Raw genomic sequence first — 18,482 nt, forward strand, 5'->3', positions numbered from 1 at the left:
AAATGGCCTAGCAAGCCATTCAGTTGTACCTAACCACTACGAAGTCAATAAAAAGGACCACCCGGCATCGACCTAGGCACCAGAAACGACAACGGCAAACCCAGCCCTGTTGACCATACAAAGTCCTCCTTACTAACATCTGGGGGCTTGTGCCAAAGTTGGGAGAGCTGTCCCACAGACTCATCAAGCAACAGCCTGACATAGTTATACTCACGGAATCATACCTTACACACACTGTACCAGACACTGCAATCCCTGGGTATGTCCTGTCCCACTGGCAGGACAGACCCAGCAGAGGTGGCAGGACAGTGGTCTACAGTAGGGAGGGAGTTGCCCTGGGACTCCTCAACATTGACTCCGGACCCCATGAAGTCTCATGGCATCAGGTCAAACATGGGCAAGGTAACCTCCTACTGAATACCACCTACCGCCCTCCCTCAGCTGATGAGTCAGCACTCCTCCATGTTGACACCACGTAGAGGAAGCACTGAGGGTGGCAAGGGCACAAAATGTACTCTGGGTGGGGGACTTCAATGTCCATCACCAAGGGTGGCTCGGTAGCACCACTACTGAGCGAGCTGGCAGAGTCCTAAAGGACATAGCTGCTAAACTGGATCTGCGGCAGGTGGTGGGGGAATCAACACGAGGGAAAAACATACTTGACCTTGTCCTCACCAATCTGCCTGCCGCAGATGCTTCTGTCCATGACTGTATTGGTAAGAGTCCTTGTGGAGACGAAGTCCCACCTTCACATTGAGGATACCGTCCATCGTGTTGTGTGGCACTATCACCGTGCTAAATGGGATAGATTTCGAACAGATTTAGCAATGCAAAACTTGGCATCCATGAGGCGCTATGGGCCACTAGCAGCAGCAGAATTGTACTCAACCACAATCTGCAACCTCATAGCCCAGCATATCCCCCACTCTACCATTACCATCAAGCCAGGAGACCAACTCTGGTTCAATGAAGAGTGCAGGAGGGCATGCCAGGAGCAGCACCAGGCATACCTCAAAATGAGGTGTCAACCTGGTGAAGATACAACCCAGGACTACTTGCATGCCAAATTGCGTAAGCAGCATGCAATAGACAGAGCTAAGCGATCCCATAACCAACGGATCAGATCTAAGCTCTGCAGTCCTGCCACATCCAGTCGTGAATGGTGGTGGACAATTAAACAACTAACTGGAGGAGTTGGCTCCACAAATATCCCCATCCTCAATGATGGGGGAGCCCAGCACATCAGTGCAAAAGATAAGGCTGAAGCATTTGCAACAATCTTCAGCCAGAAGTGCCGAGTTGATGATCCATCTCGGGCCCCTCCTGAAGTCCCCAGCATTACAGATGCCAGACTTCAGCCAATTCGATTCACTCCACGTGATATCAAGAAACAACTGAAGGCACTGGATACTGCAAAGGCTATGGGTCCTGACAATATTACGGCAATAGTACTGAAGACCTGTACTCCAGAACTTGCCGCACCGCTAGCCAAGCTGTTCCAGTAGAGCTACAACACTGGCATGTACCCGGCAATGTGGAAAATTGCCCAGGTATGTCCTGTACGCAAAAAGCAGGACAAATCCAACCCGGCCAATTACCGCCCCATCAGTCTACTCTCAATCATCAGTAAAGTGATGGAAGGTGTCATCAACAGTGCCATCAAGCAGCACTTGCTTAGCAATAACCTGCTCAGTGACGTTCAGTTTGGGTTCCGCCAGGGCCACTCAGCTCCTGACCTCATTACAGCCTTGGTTCAAACATGGACAAAAGAGCTGAACTCAAGAGGTGAGGTGAGAGTGACTGCCCTTGACATCAAGGCAGCATTTGACCGAGTATGGCATCAAGGAGCCCTAGCAAAACTGGAGTCAAAGGGAATCAGGGGGAAAACTCTCTGCTGGTTGGAGCCATACCTTGCGCAAAGGAAGATGGCTGTGTTTGTTGGAGGTCAATCATCTGAGCTCCAGGACATCACTGCAGGAGTTCCTCAGGACAGAGTCCTAGGCCCAACCATCTTCAGCTGCTTCATCAATGACTTTCCTTCAATCATAAGGTCAGAAGTGGGGATGTTCGCTGATTGCACAATGTTCAGCACCATTCGCGACTCCTCAAATGCTGAAGCAGTCCGTGTAGAAATGCAGCAAGACCTGGATAATATCCAGGCTTGGGCTGATATGTGGCAAGTAACATTTGCCCCACACAAGTGCCAGGCAATGACCATCTCCAACAAGAGAGAATCTTACCATCTCCCCTTGACATTCAATGGCATTACCATCGCTGAACCCACCGCTATCAACATCCTGGGGGCTACCATTGACCAGAAACTGAACTGGAGTAACCATATAAATACCATGGCTACAAGAGCAGGTCAGAGGCTAGGAATCCTGAAGCGAGTAACTGACTTCCTGACTCCCCAAAGCCTGTCCACCATCTACAAGGCACAAGTCAGGAGTGTGATGGAATTTTCTTCACTTGCCTGGATGCGTGCAGCTCTAACAACACTCAAGATGCTCAACACCATCCAGAACAAAGCAGCCCGCTTGATTGGCACACCAACCACAAACATTCACTCCCTCCACCACCGACGCACAGTGGCAGCAGTGTGTACCATCTACAAGATGCACTGCAGCAACGCACCTAGACTCCTTACACAGCACCTTCCAAACCCGCAACCTCTACCACCTCGAGGGACAAGAGCAGCAGATGCATGGGAACATCACCACCTGCAAGTTCCCGTCCAAGTCACACACCATCCTGACTTGGAACTATATCGCCGTTCTTTCACTGTTGCTGGGTCAAATGGACTGCAGTGGTTCTAGAAGGAAGCTCACCACCACCTTCGCAAGGGCAATTAGGGATGGGCAATAAATGCTGGCATAGCCAGTGACGCCCACATCCCATGAATGAATAGAAAAAAAATCTCAAGCAATGTCCCAGCAGCCCACGGAAGCAGCTTAAGCCTCAAGATGGAGGACCTCTTCAGCCTTTTGGTACCAGAGAAGCAACTTTAAATGTGTGCACTGGGCCCCAGCGAGAACTGCAAGACCCGAACTGCAACCAAGGACTTTACATCCAAAGCAAAAGACAGTAACTGAATTCTATTTATTTCCAACCCTATTTAAACCTCCCCCTTTAATTCTTTCTCCCCCTCTGTATGAAAGGTTACTAAGCTGAAACATTAACTTTGCTTCTCTCTCCACAGATGCTGCCAGACCTGCTGAGTATTTCCAGCACTTTTTGTTTTTTTTCCTTCTCACCATTCCTCTGCTGCTGACCTCGTGAGTCACCTCTAGCCATGTCTTCTTGGTCAGCTTTACAGGCTATTCCTTGCCACTGGGAGGGAACAGGATGCCTTTCCGTGCCGACCCCAGAAGGTAAATCCCACCCAAGGTGATGAAAGACCATTAGTCTGATTTCCATTCTATGTAAAACAATAGTTAAACTCCAGAAAGCTTTTTATGGAAGGATAATGCTGGATCCTATCTTTACTCAGTGTCACATTTATTGTCCAGAATAAAAGGGTTGCATACATGTAGCTCCTCACTCAAACTCTCCACCGGTCTCAGTAAGTGTCTGCTTATAAGCATTCAAGTAAGACCCCAATTAACACCCTCCATCTGCATATAATCAAACAATTGAAACACAATTACAGATTAACAAATTCCCTTTCTTTTATAATATAACTTGGGTTAACATGCTCAAACAACATTTCAAAATAAATTTCATACTGGGTACAAAGTATTACATTGTGAGATGCCCCTCCTCTAGCACCCCTAACAATTTCTTTGTACTCGCATTTCTTTTTGTGAAACAATCGGATAGCTGTGACTTGCATCTACCCATTTAAGTTTGGAGATTTCCTTTCTCTCCAGCAGTTGTTTCAATCCAGCAAGGTCAATACACAGTCTTTTCTCACTCACACTTTTTGTCGAGTGTACATTGTCCCACAAAGAACGATTATCCACATAACATTCAATGGGTCTCCGATCTTCAGTATGTCCCTTGTTCAGAATTTTACTCAAAATATTTGACAAATTGAACCCCATATCCACTGCCTCTACAAGACCCAGTGTTTCCATAAATAAAGTGCTTTTAATGATCCATTTTATTTTCTTAGCCTCTCAAGCTAAAGGGCAACATTTCCCATTTTCACCCATCACAAATATTAGGAAACGAGCTGCACTTGCATACCCGTCAGCAAGATTAGTATGTGAAGCATCATTTAAAATTATTAGTTTTATGTTCTTTGGGTCACCTACGGATGGGAATTTCAGTACATGTTTCTCCAGATTTAGTTTTTTTAATGCTTTATTTGCCCTGAAAACATTTTCAACTTTCGGATGTTTCATCACTGTGCTTAACTCCAGCACATCAAAACTAACATCAGGCCTAGTCTGAGAGCCCAACCAGTTTAATTGACCAATCAAGCTTTGCAATTGCTCAGTCTCTGCTTTCGATATATCATCATCTTTCTGTGATGATCTAACATGATTAATCGGGATGGGAGTAACACACTCTAAACAGGATTGTTGATTTAAAGTTATTCCATACTTAGTCTGCTTAATATCTAAACAAATATATTTAAAGGCCCCACAAGCCTGCCTCCCAATCTTAAATTCTGCCCTAATCTTAATAACATATTTCTCAAAATCCGCAGTACCACCCCATAAGAAATCATCAATGTGCATCATGAAGATGCCTACAAGTGTCCCTTTATGATACCAATAATAAATCGCAGGATCTGCTTAGAGTTGAACACAACCAATTTTCAACAAAACATATCTCACCAAGAAATACCACACCCTGGAAGCATCGTTCAGGCCATAGACGCACTTGTTCAGTTTCCATAGTTTTCCTTCTACATCTGCTGCCTCTTTAGGTGGTTTCAGAAACACTTATCTCTGAAAAGTATCATCCTGCAGAAATGCAGTTTTTATGTTAATGGATCTGCACTCCCATGAACATAAGAACATAAGAACTAGGAGCAGGAGTAGGTAATTCAGTCCCTTGAGCCTGCTCTGCCAATCAATATGATCATGGCTGATCTCATCTCGGCCTCAACTCCACTTTCCTGCCCGTTCTGCATAACCCTTCAACCCATTGCTAATTAAAAATCTATCTATCTTTAAATTTACTCAATGTCCCAACATCCACCACACTCTGGGGTAGTGAATTCCACAGACTGACAACCCTTTGAGAGAAGTAATTTCTCCCCATCTAGGTTTTAAATCTGCTACCCCTTATCCTAAAACTATGACCTCTCGTTCTAGATTGCCCCACAAGAGGAAACGTCCTCTCTACGTCTACTTTGTCAATCCCCTCAGTCATTTTATATACTGCAGTTAGATCTCTTCTCATTCTTCTAAACTCTAGAGAGTGAAGGCCTAAGTTTCTCAATCTCTCTTCATAAGACAAACCCCTCATCTCTGGAATCAATCTAGTGAACCTCCTCTGAACTGCCTCCAGGGCAACTACATCCCTCCTCATGAATATGTGGCCTAAAGAGCTAAAAGGATTTTCAAGAATACTTTTCCAGCTGGAGTAGAGTCCACTCTAACATCGGTATCACCCAGTCGTGCTTCAAAACCCCTCACAACTAGCCTTGCTTTAGCCTTATAAGTTCCATCGGGAAGGACCTTTTCAGTACAAATCCATCTATGTGACAAGGCTGGCTGTTCCCTATCGCGTACCTCAGAATAGACTCCAAACTCTCTCCAACTCTCTAATTCCTTATGTTTTGCGCTCTCATTAGTTTTTCCTCAAGTTTACGAAAGTTTCACGGCCATGAGGACTTCTGCCTCGAGTTCTATTCCAAGACTGCTCCCTAGCCTTCATTTCATTGTGAAATCTGTTCAAACTTTGGCCACTTTGATGTCTTTCAGGACTACTGCTGGAAGATGTCCCTCGCACATCAGAGGCTCTTTCTCCATTACGTGATCGCTTCCTTACGCAAGAGTCACTTCCAGACCTGCTCACTTTTAGAACTTGCACTGCTCTTTCTTATGCTCCACTCTTTCACCCCATTCTGCCAATCCATGGACTTTGCTTCTTGGCCATCATCTTGAACATTTAACCAATATTTAAACTTGCCTGTCGGTTTTCCTGCACGTCCCACAATGGGTGCATCCCTCCATTTGTTAGACCCCTCTGGAATGTTACCCAAGTACCCACTTGGGGCAATTGTCCTTTGGATGCAATAGCTCTTTCTTTAGTGTCATGATCCCTCACATTACTATCCAATCCTTGATCTACCTCATTCTGTTCCTCAGAACCTTCATTGCAAAACACATGAGTATTTGAAGTATAAGGTGCATCGCTTCCCTCTATTGACTGCTCAGATTCTGTGATTTTGTAATCAACCCTGATCAATCACGAGGAATGAACCTTAACAGTTTGATTCCATGTTTGATAACTACTGTCTTACCATCACAACTAATTACTTTACCAGGGCTCTTCCATTCCCTATGACCCTCTCTTTTAGAATAGACCAGATCTCCTGAATTAAATTCTGCCTCAGATGGCTTTATACAATGCCTCAGGCCTCTCCGAATTTTCTCAGAGACCTCAGCCTTGATGAAAGCCCATCTCCCTGCATGGAAAACATTCAAATGTGCAGAAAAAATTTAACTAATTGTAGTACCTTCTAGAGAAGGAGGACTGTCACACAGTACAGAGGCAATTTGAGATTCTGCCCATAGACCAATTGATAGGGACTATATCCTCCAACCATCTGAAGCAAATTTTTTGCATGAACTGCCCATAGCAGGGCAGTTGTCAGCTTGCAGTTTGGCTGGTCAGCTAAGATTTTATGTAGCATTTAATCAAACACTGCATGATTCCTTTTACAGAGCCCATTGCTGAAAGGACTTTCAGCAGTAGTATTCATAACCATAATGTTCATGCATTCACACATGTCTCCGAACTTGTCATTGGAAAATTCCCCTCCATTATCAGTCAGAAACTTAGCTGATACCCCAAGTCCAGTCCCTACCCATTTCTCCATACTTTTGTCCTTGTTATTTATTATTGTAGAAGGACTAAACCTATTTGCTAGGTCTATAAAATGTAGAATGAAAATATTCTTGTCTTTGTCCCACACCTTTAAATCCATGGCAACCATCTCATTAAAGTCAAGTGCCAATCGAAGACTGACAATAAGACATGATGGGTCCTCCAAAACTTTTTACAGATTTCACAGTTTTCATTAATCTCTTCTATTATCCTCATATACTCTTCATCTATCACACCTGCATCCTTTAGCAGGGTTTTTAATCTCTGGCAAGAAAGGTGAGCAAATTGTCTGTGTAACTTTAATACAATCTGCTTTTTATCTCTCTGATTCTTAACACCTATTGCCATTACTACTTCTTTAACAGTCTGACTAGAAATATTAGGTTTTGTTAAGGGGATACAATCATGTGCCCTGACTGGGTAAACTGCAAATTCACTGACTTTCCAAAAACAATTGCCTTATCATGCTCCATATCCAGTTTCATTTGTGTCTTTTTCAATGAAGGCTTACTCAACAGTAAAGGTATCTCACTAGATACTACATCAAAACTGATAAAGTGGCTTATTCCAGCTATTTTACATGGAATTACTACCTCCTCAGTGACTTAAATGTGTTGTTATCACCAAACCTAAATCTGGTAGTACTTTTATACTCCTCAACCTTGCATTGATCCTCACTACTAAGTGAATCCAGATAACATTGTAACCAATCAGTTCCACATACTGTCAATGTACTATCACTATCCAATACAGCACAGTTGAATGAATACACAACTAACACATTCATTAAAACTCCTTGAGACTAGTACAATTTGTTCAGATTCATCAGTATCTTCCTCTTCTGCCTCAGAATTCTCAGCATTGTGTGCTATTTCGAGGACTCTGCCCCTCTGCTTAGGGCAGTTCATTGCATAATGATACTTTGAGTCACATCTGAAGCACCAATTAATTGTTCCTTGGACATTCCTGGGATTCATTTGCCTATGATTGCTGTTCCAATTCTGTCTTCCACTGTAATAGTCAGACCTGCTAAATGTGCTTTCATCCTCATTCCTCCAGTCTTTAACTCCTCCATCGTACTAATGGCTGCTTCCAGTATCTGGACCATTTTGAAATCTAGTGTGTCACCACAGATTGCCCTGTTTGTTCTACCAGGGCTGCCAGAAATTACTGTTTCCCCAGGAATCTCTTTAAGGCAGCAGATATTTGATCCAACAAGGAGTCTTTGTCTAAGAACCAAACCCCAGTTAGAACCAGAAGCCTGTTCTTATGCGACACCCTAGCACAATCTAGCAATTTAAATGCTAGCACTGACCCAGGGATCTCCAAATTGAATTTCCTCAATCTTCTATACTGTCTATTTATGTCCATGATATATTCCTCCATTGAATAACCATATGTTTTCAGAAATCCATCAAAGTCTGACCATGCTTCATACACATTCAATAGGTCATCTTTTTTGTAAATTTCATCCAAGAATTCCAACAGAAGATCCAACCCTTCATCAGTATCCAACTGACAAGCATCCAGTTCACAAAACATTTTACTTCTGATTTACTTTTGGTAGGAAGTGACAACGCTTAAATTATATCTCTTTTATCATTTGGTCAACTTCCCGAATATCTCCTTATGTGGCTCAGTATCAAATTTTGTTTGATAAGGCTGTTATGAAGTGCCTTGGGATATTTACTTTTCTAAGGTGTTACATGAATGCATATTGTTACTTTTGAATGCTACATTTACCTATATTGCAATAGTGGCTACATTTGATAAGTGTTTCATTGGTTGTGAAGCATTTTGTGATGTCCTGAGCATGTGAAAGTCGCTATATGTAAGTTACAAACCATGTTCTTTGTGTTTTAAATTTTTGAACGGGTAATAAAGGGATGAATTTCCTGGCTGCACTGAAGGTAAATTCTGTTAACATCTAGAAGGATGGGGAAAGGTAATAACTTGCATGTTGCTATAAAAAAATCTTATTGTGGTATTGCAAATTTATGAGAATATAAAAACATGTTATAAGTCGTCTGATGGATTCGCTTGTCCTCATTGTTTGCTTTTTTAAATTTGCCATTAGATCTATAGGGCATTGCTTACCTTACTACACCTAAGTCAGTAATACTGATTTATATTTCTGTCTCATTGGCTCCACAGGGCTCTCATTATTTCACAATGGTCCAGAAGTGTGCCATCCGTGCACGTCGATAGCATTGGTTCCAAATGCAGCACAAGGGGTGAGTGGGTGCTCTTTCAAGCCAAGGGACTGAACTAATTGCCTTTTGTCTCCACAGGAGAAGAGGGCACATAGTGCCTGTGAGAGGGCCTGGATCAGTAGTGGGGTGGCCAACCTCTCCTTTCTCACCAGAGTGGAGGAGGATGCATTGATGCTTCCACAGGAAGACAGAGGATGCGCAGTACTGATGGTGAGGCCGGAGCACCTGGCCAGGAGGGTGAGTTCCCCAAAGTGTGGTCGAGGGGCAGGTGGTGGTGGTGGTGGGGGGGGGGAGGGAGGGCGATTGGTTCAAGCAATGAAGATTGTCTGCAAGGTCAAAATCACACACATGTGGCCACATTGCAGTTTATGACATGTCCTTCAGTCCAGAGTGTTGCTCACACCTGATCATTTTTTTTCTCCTGCAGGTGAAACACAGCAGCGGCCAGGCAGCGTCTCCAGGGCACTTCCATCCACCTCTGAGGAGCTGGGGGGGACCTCAGAGGGTGCAGCATCACATCCTCTCCCCACACCAAGCACCAGCTCAGAGACATTCACCTCGGTTGGCATGTGTGGCTCCTTGGATTCATGGTCACAACTAGTGTCAGCACCACACAAGTGCAGGGCCAGCTGCCAGAGGCAGTATCAGCCGATGCCTCTAACACTCAGAGGACTGTGGAAGGTCAGGCCAGTGCAGAACCCCATGCTGATGATGAGCCTCTGCTGACATCTATTCGGCGGGAGATGCTGCAGGTGCACATGTGGTGTGTGGAGATCTGGCGGAGTTACCAGAGACATTGTGTGCTAGGACTAGGACTTTGGAGATTTCCATCCAGGCCGTGAGTAACGCACAGTCCCTGTCCTCTGTCCATCAGACCTCCTCCATTGACAGATTGGCGGCTGTGGAGGGCGCGACCCTGGAGGCCCTGCAGAACCTCACAGAGAATGGGCTCCATGGACCAGTGCATTAGAAATCTGTCTATGATGCTCAGGCAACATTTGGAAGCTGCTCATCCCTCTGAGGTCAGCAGGGAGGCCCAATTGAGCCTCGAGAAGGCACAGGAGCAGCAGCAGAATTCATATGGGCTCCTCTCGGGGCACTCCTGATGCATCCTGCAGCTCCTTGTCCCCTCTGTCAGTGATATCAGCACCGCATAATTCCAGGGTGTCAGAGGGTGTTCCTGAGACTGCTTAGGATCACCTCAGCATGTCAGGGCCTCGGGCAGGCAGAGAATGCCAAAGTCACCCAAAGCAACTGGGCAGTCTGAACAGTCACCTGACTCTGCCGTGGCTGGCGGAGAGGGATCGTCCACATGCGTGAGCACTCGCAAACGTATCAAAACAATCACAATAGCTGCACTCCAGGGTCACTGGTGCAATTTGTAAATATTTATTTGCTGTTATAACTCACAAAAAGTTATTACATTTTTCACTTTGCATTTTCATCTGTAACAAGTCAATGCTGATGTTTTAGGTGATCTGGTCCTTCTGCATGCGAAGGATACTTGGGGAGGTGGCACATTCGGGCCATGTGGTGTATGAGGGAAAGTTAGGCCATAGCAACTGAGATTTCCACCTGCAGGTGAGTGCTTCTGTGCTTCCAGCTTATGTGAATGCCTCATTTCGAGTGACATGTCAGACGCTGGGTGGTGAACATCCGTTCAGGAGAAATGCCTGAGTATTAGAGTCTCCCGGGCCTCCAGCAAACCTCCAGCACCCTCGCTCCGCCTTTCAGGTGGCTGCGTGCCCTCTTCCTCAGCCTCAGCCGTTTCACCATCCTTGTCTGAGGATGCCTCACACTGAACAAAGTCCTCATCCTACATGGCCTCCCCCCTCACCATCACCAAGTTATATAAGGCACAGCAGATGACAACAATGCGAGATACCCTTGCTGGCGTGTACTGTAGGGCATTGCCTGAGCGATCGAGACACCTAAATCTCATTTTGAGAAGACCTATGGTCTGCTGTATTGTAACTCTGGTGGTCACATGTCTCACATTGTACTATTCCTCTGTTTCATTCCGTGGGTTCTTGACCGGTGTCATCAGCCATGTCTTCAGCGAATATCCCCTGTAACCAAGTATCCATCCTTGCAGGCATTCAGGAGGGCTGACTAGTGCTGTCACCTGGGAGTCCCGGAGAATGAATGCGTCCATGACTGCTTCCAGGAAAGCTAGCACACACTTGCAATATACCCTTACGGTGGTCACAGACAAATTGCACATTCATTGAGTGAAACCCCTTTTGATTAATGAAAGCCCCTGACTGACCTGTAGGTGCTCTAATGGCCACATGAGTGCAGTCAATTACACTTTGGACCATGGGGAATCCAGCGATGGCACTGAAGCCTCTGGATCTCTCGGCCTGACTGGCGGAGTCCATCTTAATCAACTGGTTGGCACGCCTGAATATGGCATCAGTTACCACCTTAATGCAATGATGTGCTGATGATTGCGAGACTCCGCACATGTCTCCTGATGAAGCCTGGAAGGAGCATGATGCACAGATGTTTAGAGTGACTGTTAGCTTCAGTGCAACCAGCATTGGATGGCCACCCACGCAGTTGGAATTGACTTCTGCTGCCAGTATCTCACACAAAGGTGTGACAGTCTCTTGGGAGAGGTGCAGTCTTCTTCGGCACTGACGCTCTGACATTTGCAGAAAGCTCATATGCGGGTGGTAGACCCCGCTTGCTAGGTAGGCTCCTTTACTCACAGGTGGTTACACCTGGTGCACTCTGACCTTCTTCTCCTCCCCCATTACCAGGCTGCACTTGGCCAGCAGGTTGATGATTTCCCTGGCCCGTTGCCTTCCTGTCCCTCCTTGTGACGTAGCCTTCCTCAATAGACCCTCCTCCAGAGTGGACAATTCCTATGGCTGCAATGTCCCAGAGATGTTATGAGGGCAGGTATTTGCAACCTGCTGCAAGGACAGACAAACACAACCCCCCTCTCCTACGCAGAATAAATCAGTGCTGCTGTGGTCCAACCAGGAGTAACTAATACTCAGGTGAACCCTGGTGGATCAGCAGAAACAACCCCAAACTTACATATAGCACACAAAAATATCTCAGAAAAATGAAAAGAACAGTACCTCCAACTCTTTCACAGATACACTGGTTGCCACTCTTTTAAAGCTGCCAGGTTCCTGACTCCCCCTTCAACTCATTTGGCCGATGTAAAATGGCTGTCAAATGGATTTTAGACTACCTCAGTTGGTCCTTAATTGGTGCAAAGCGGACGGTGAATGGCACCTCGATCTCGTCTGCCTTCTGATCTACGGCACAGTGGGGCGGCACAGTGGCACAGTGGTTGGCACTGCAGCCTCACAGCTCCAGGGACCCGGGTTCGATTCTGGGTCCTGCCTGTGTGGAGTTTGCAAGTTCTCCCTGTGTCTGCGTGGGTTTTCTCCGGGTGCTCCGGTTTCCTCCCACAAGCCAAAAGACTCGCAGGTTGGTAGGTAAATTGGCCATTATAAATTGTCACTAGTATAGGTAGGTGGTAGGGAAATATAGGGACAGGTGGGGATGTTTGGTAGGAATATGGGATTAGTGTAGGATTAGTATAAATGGGTGGTTGATGGTCGGCACAGACTCGGTGGGCCGAAGGGCCTGTTTCAGTGCTGTATCTCTAATCTAATCTAATCTACGTAAAATGGGGATTGGGCGTCATGATGTTGGGGATCCAACCCGACGTCATCGCCCACCATTTTTCATCTCGGCCGCCTTGGAGGATGCCCATTTTTGCAGGTAAAATTCCGGCCATTGACTTCTGCTTATCTTACTGTCCACAGTGCTTCTTCTAGTTTTGTTCATCGTCATTGTCCAATATATCCATTGAGCTGTTTTTCTCACTATCATACAATTGACCCAGCATGGATCTTTTAATATCATACCTGCTATTATAGCTGTTGGATTAAATTTATTCTCTCAGTCCATTGGCTGCAGTTGAATATGCCACCCATTGGCACCTGAGATCTCTGCACTTTGCCAATTCTGGCCTCTGGAGCATTCCTGATTTTAATTGCTCTACCATTGTTTGGTTTGTTTATCTCTACTCTCTAACCATATTAATTGGGCTGGGTTATCCTTCATGTCCAATAAATCCAGAAGGCTTTAGATATTCTTGCTGGCCATTAATTTTAATTTTTTTATTTAACCCCATCATTTACCTGTGTCTATTTTGATGAGTTTATCTTAGATTGTTCCCAATTACACCTATACTTTTCATGCCCATCCATCAAACTCTCCATCCAAAAAATCTCTGCCCACAAAACTAGCTATGCCTCTGACTCTCAAATTTAAGTATCGTCTAATTGCACTTGTTCAGAGGTATCTCAACATTGTGACCGGATTTTCAGGTGCAGCAGGCAACAAAGTCATTTTTCTGGTCTCTTAAGTGAAATTTAATAAGAAAAATATCCTCACTGAGACCTGTTCTGTATTTCCTATTTTTTGAATGGATTTTTACAGTGTAAGTATATCACATCAAGATTTGAAGAGCATCCCTGAATGTAGTTTCTTAAACATGCTGGTGTGCATGAATAATGGTTAAATGAGTTGAAACTTGAATTTTCATACATAAAGAAGAAATATATGGTGACAAAATGGTAAAATGGGTGTAATAATTGGTTTTATTTTCAAGTCTAACTTTCGGGTTATGCTCTGGGAGGAAACTACAGGCGATGATATCCAGTTGAATCTATTGATATATTAATTCATGTTGTTCGATCAGATCCTTTAGATTTTTCTTATTCATACTATCTGACAGTACCAATGGGTTTTCGTCAACTCTATGCCTTCACTGTTATCCTTTTCTAATTTCTTTTACAGTATTTATTTCTGCTGTTGTTAGAATATAATCATCTTCTTTGAAAAAGAATTTATGGGACCAAGTTTCCTGTGCTTTTCCTGTCATTCAAAACCCTGCTGCCCATATCTTAACTCGCACCATGTCATACTCACCCATCTCCCCTGTGCTAGCTGACCTACATTGCCTCCCGGTTACGCAACGCCTCGATTTTAAAATGTCATCCTTATTTTCAAATCCCTCCATGGTCTTGCCACTTGCTACCTCTGTGATGTCCTCCAGTCTTATGGCCCCTGAGATCTCTGCACTTTGCCAATTCTGGCCTCTGGAGCATTCCCGATTTTAATTGCCCTACCATTGTTTGATAATGCTTGTAAAGCGACTTGGAACTTTTTATTACATTATAGGCACCTTAAAATGTAAGTTGTAGTAGTTGTTGTTGCTTTGCACCCACTGAACAGGAAAATGGGGTGAAGACCCAAGTTGCCACATCTTTGATTCTGGGTCTCTGCCCCCATTACATTCGCACAGAATTCCTGGGTTTCCCCTCGAATGGTCGGCCCAGCGACTCTGCCCGGATGGACCATATCCATGTAATGAATCAGGCATTTACACCATATCTTGGTGGCTATCAAGTCATGGTGCTTTGCTCACACATCAGCCAGAATTTTATCAAAAGGAAAGTAGACCTGCTGCTGGGACGAAAGTGGGACTCGACCCTGTGAGGGCAGGAGGTGGGACCAGAGGCGGCAGTTTACCAGTGACAGTCAATTAAGAGGCTAACATCAGGATTGGCGTCCAATTGAGGACACCGGCCCACCTCCCAGGGCTGCTTGGTGGGGGCTGCATCTTCCAATGACAGTGCCATAGCCAAGGGGATGCTCATTGCTGCCAAGGGGCCCCTCTGTGGCCCATAGAGTGGCCATACAGGAGGCTCCCCTAGGAACTCACTGGGAGCCTACCAGGGTATTCCTAGCAGGTTCCCCATGTGCAGGCAGCCTGTCCTGATGCTGGTAAAATGCTGGCAGGTTTGGGAGTTGGCCAATAATATGCCACTTAATTTGCTTAATTGGCCACCTGGTGGGTGGCCATTCCACTGAGGTTCCTCCTGCTTGGAACATGGTGTGGCAGCAGGACGACGCTGGTCTCCGCTCCTGACGCCTTCCGCTGCCATTTTATGAGGGCTCCCACCTCCAAACCCATCCCAGAGGACTGGTAAAACCTAGCCTATCCTTCTGCCTTTCAACCACTGATGAAGTGCAGAGTAAGCCACAACTAAACAGCTCTACATCATCCGCTGCCTTCTGGTCCTAATTGTCATGCATGTTTTCAAGAATGATAACAAAATCAGAATCAGAAAGCTGAAAGTTATGGAAGTTATAAGCAATGTTCCCTGTAAGTTGTGCAGACATGCAGCCATGCAGCAACCCAAAGGTTCGCATGCAGGCTGTGCACAAATCGGCCCCTTTAAATTACCCATACGTGTGCAGCTGCACAATGAAATTTAAAGGGCCTGCGCACTTAAACAAATTGCCCATGCGTTACAAAAAAATTAGAGGGTATATTGATTGTGAATAACTATTACCTGTAAATTCTGATTTCTTGACTGAACAGTTCCATTTACAGTCTGTTCAGGTGATTAAACAACTTTTTAACTTCTTTAAAATAATGCAGATGCAGACTGAATGATCAATTTCTGTAAGGCAAGATTTTGAGGAACAAATTCAACAGAAGAGAATTCCAGTGTCCAAGTCAATTTGATGGACATTGGATTCTCATGGTTGAAACAAAGTGAATTTTAATATTTTCTTTTAAAGAAAAAGACTACTCCAATGACTCATTTTTGATAGTTTTTTTCACTTTAAGAGGTTTCTATTTTCCTCTTTTTGCCGATTTTAGTAAAAAGCATTTTAGCCCTCTGGAAAACACAACAACTTAAAAAAGAATGAGTGTAACAATTTGCTTTGTTGAACATTAGAAATTCAAAATATTTTCTTCATTTTTAATTGAACATAAATGAATCAAACTGTTCATTTGCTTTATGCTTTTAAGTGGAGTTTATTTCTTAATTGCAAATATAGTAGTTGGAGAAGAGACAGCGTTTAAAAGCCTTTTCAGTTTGATAGGGTTTTCATTTGGCATATTTTCAGTTATTATGGTGTACAGGTTCATGCAAATATTCCCAAATGACAGGCTAGACTTCAGGAATAATAGACAATGTCCCTGTAGAAATTTGCAATTATTAATTAATGACCTTATGGATGTTGGATGGTACAGATGAGGTTTTATCTTGCCCTTTTGCAGCCCACATGTCAGCAATATGACATTCATTCTGCTTAAAAAAAATAGTCAGATGTTCTAAATTTAACACCACCTGTGAATTTTTTAATCAAGTTAGAAAACTCTCTGGAAATCTTAATTATTTCACAGTAAAAAGGTGTGCAATTTTAGACCAGGTTAAAAAAAAAAGTTTTTTGTTGATACAATGTGATAATTGTGTCTCAAATATAGTCAATAAACTTCCTCCCCCAACTCAATCTTTTCAAATGAATTTGTCATTCCACCTTACAATTCCCTGGGTGCCAATTGGCAGCACAAAGACTCTCTTGAGATCTTCCTGGCTATTCGCTTCTTGAACTGATTATCATAAAGCGCGTGAGAATAGTGTTACCTCCTTCCCTTCCTCCCTCTGATAGTTCCTCACTGTCTCTCCCAGATATTCTGCTTGAGTTTGGCAAATCACTGTATATAAATCAGAGCCAACACTCCTGTCTTCCAATGGAACAGCTCATTTGTCCATCATTGAATAGCACCATAGGCTATCTTTAGAGCTAAAGAACATTAAACATGTTAAAAGCTAAAGCTGCAATGTTAACCCACCCCAACCGGTGGTAATAGAATGGGTGTGATATTAACATTTCTTCAGAAAACTCACCACTCCATCCTTGCATGTTTCCTACCGACCGTCATTTCATCCATGCATTTTTTTTTTAGTCTGCCAAGGTGTTCACCAGAAACGTGAATATATGCAACAACAACAGCTTGCATTTATATAGTGCCTTTAACTTAGTAAAACATCCAAATTGGGGTCTTATAAAGTCATTAGGACCCCATTAGTAAAGTCTGGTCTCTCTTAGAAGCACTATTTAAAATGGCAATCACCTGCAGTCAATGGGGTTATGTGGATCTGCGTGTCATTAAGGCTGTTTAGATTACTAAGAGAGTTTCCAGCTTCATATTGCTTTCTAAGAATTTTTCTTGCCTTAATTACCCTGTATGCCTATGTGACACTGTGTGAGTAAGTGGATTCTTGGGGTAGATTCTATCTTGGCACCCCCATCCTACCCCCACAATGGTGTGGTAGTAGCCTGAACATGGCATACCATTTCATTTACAGCAGCACTCCAGTTGCCAGTATCCCGAAGGTGGTTTTCCACAGAGTGGGAGAGCACCTGCCAGTTTCAGGCAGTCATTCTTTTAATATGCAAATCAGAGCCCTATGACATACATAGCATCACAATTTCAATTTTGATGGACAGCTCCACCTGCCGGCCTTCAAAAGTTCAAACCTAACCTGCTCAGTCTGTCCGGCACTGAGTAAGGAGAGAACATTGTTGGGGAAAGACTTGGAGAGACCCTCCAGCTTCACCTTTCCCTCTCCCAATACGTTCTCAATCACCAAGTATTTGACAGTGGTTTTATTGAAGGGATTTAAGAGCAGAAAGTTTCCAGATCTCTTTCCATACAGTTGTGTTCCAGCACACCCTGCAAGCACTGAGTAGTATTAAAATTTTGGGAATTTGAAAATATTCATTTGACACTTCAATGCATGCCAGAGTAAATGAACATACATCTTGTGACTAGGTATAGTTGAAAGCTTGGTTTCTGAGCGTATCATTACAGATATAATAAGTACAATAATAATTCCAGTTTCAGGTTGCTGTTGGCAAATCTGAAGAACTGCAGTATGGCCATGCAGTTAAAGCTAAAAACAAGCTGGAAGCTTGACCGCAAATCTGCATGTGGCCTTAGATGTAACCAGTTGAACAAAAATTTTTGGTGCAACGCATATTTTCCTATTTACTATAAATATAAGGAAATGCAGAGTAGTCTTAGCTTGACAGATTTTCTGAAGCTGGCAAACTTGTTCCTCAAATAAAAGCGAAATACTGCAGATGCTGGAAATCTGAAATAAAAACAAAAAGTGTTGGAAATACTCAGCAGGTCTAGCAGCATCTGTGGAGAGAGAAGCAAAGTTAACGTTTCAGGTCTGATGAAAGGTCACAAATCTGAAACGTTAACTTTGCTTCTCTCTCCACAGATGCTGACAGACCTGCTGAGTATTTCTAGCACATTTTGTTTTTATTTTAAACTTCTTCCTCATCTGTTCCAAGGTTCTCCTGGATATTCAACACTGCGTTGACCTCCCATTCAGTCCAAATAGATTACCTGTG

This window comes from Heterodontus francisci, chromosome 4, assembly GCF_036365525.1.
Source record: "Heterodontus francisci isolate sHetFra1 chromosome 4, sHetFra1.hap1, whole genome shotgun sequence".
NCBI classification, from domain to species: Eukaryota; Metazoa; Chordata; class Chondrichthyes; order Heterodontiformes; family Heterodontidae; genus Heterodontus; species Heterodontus francisci.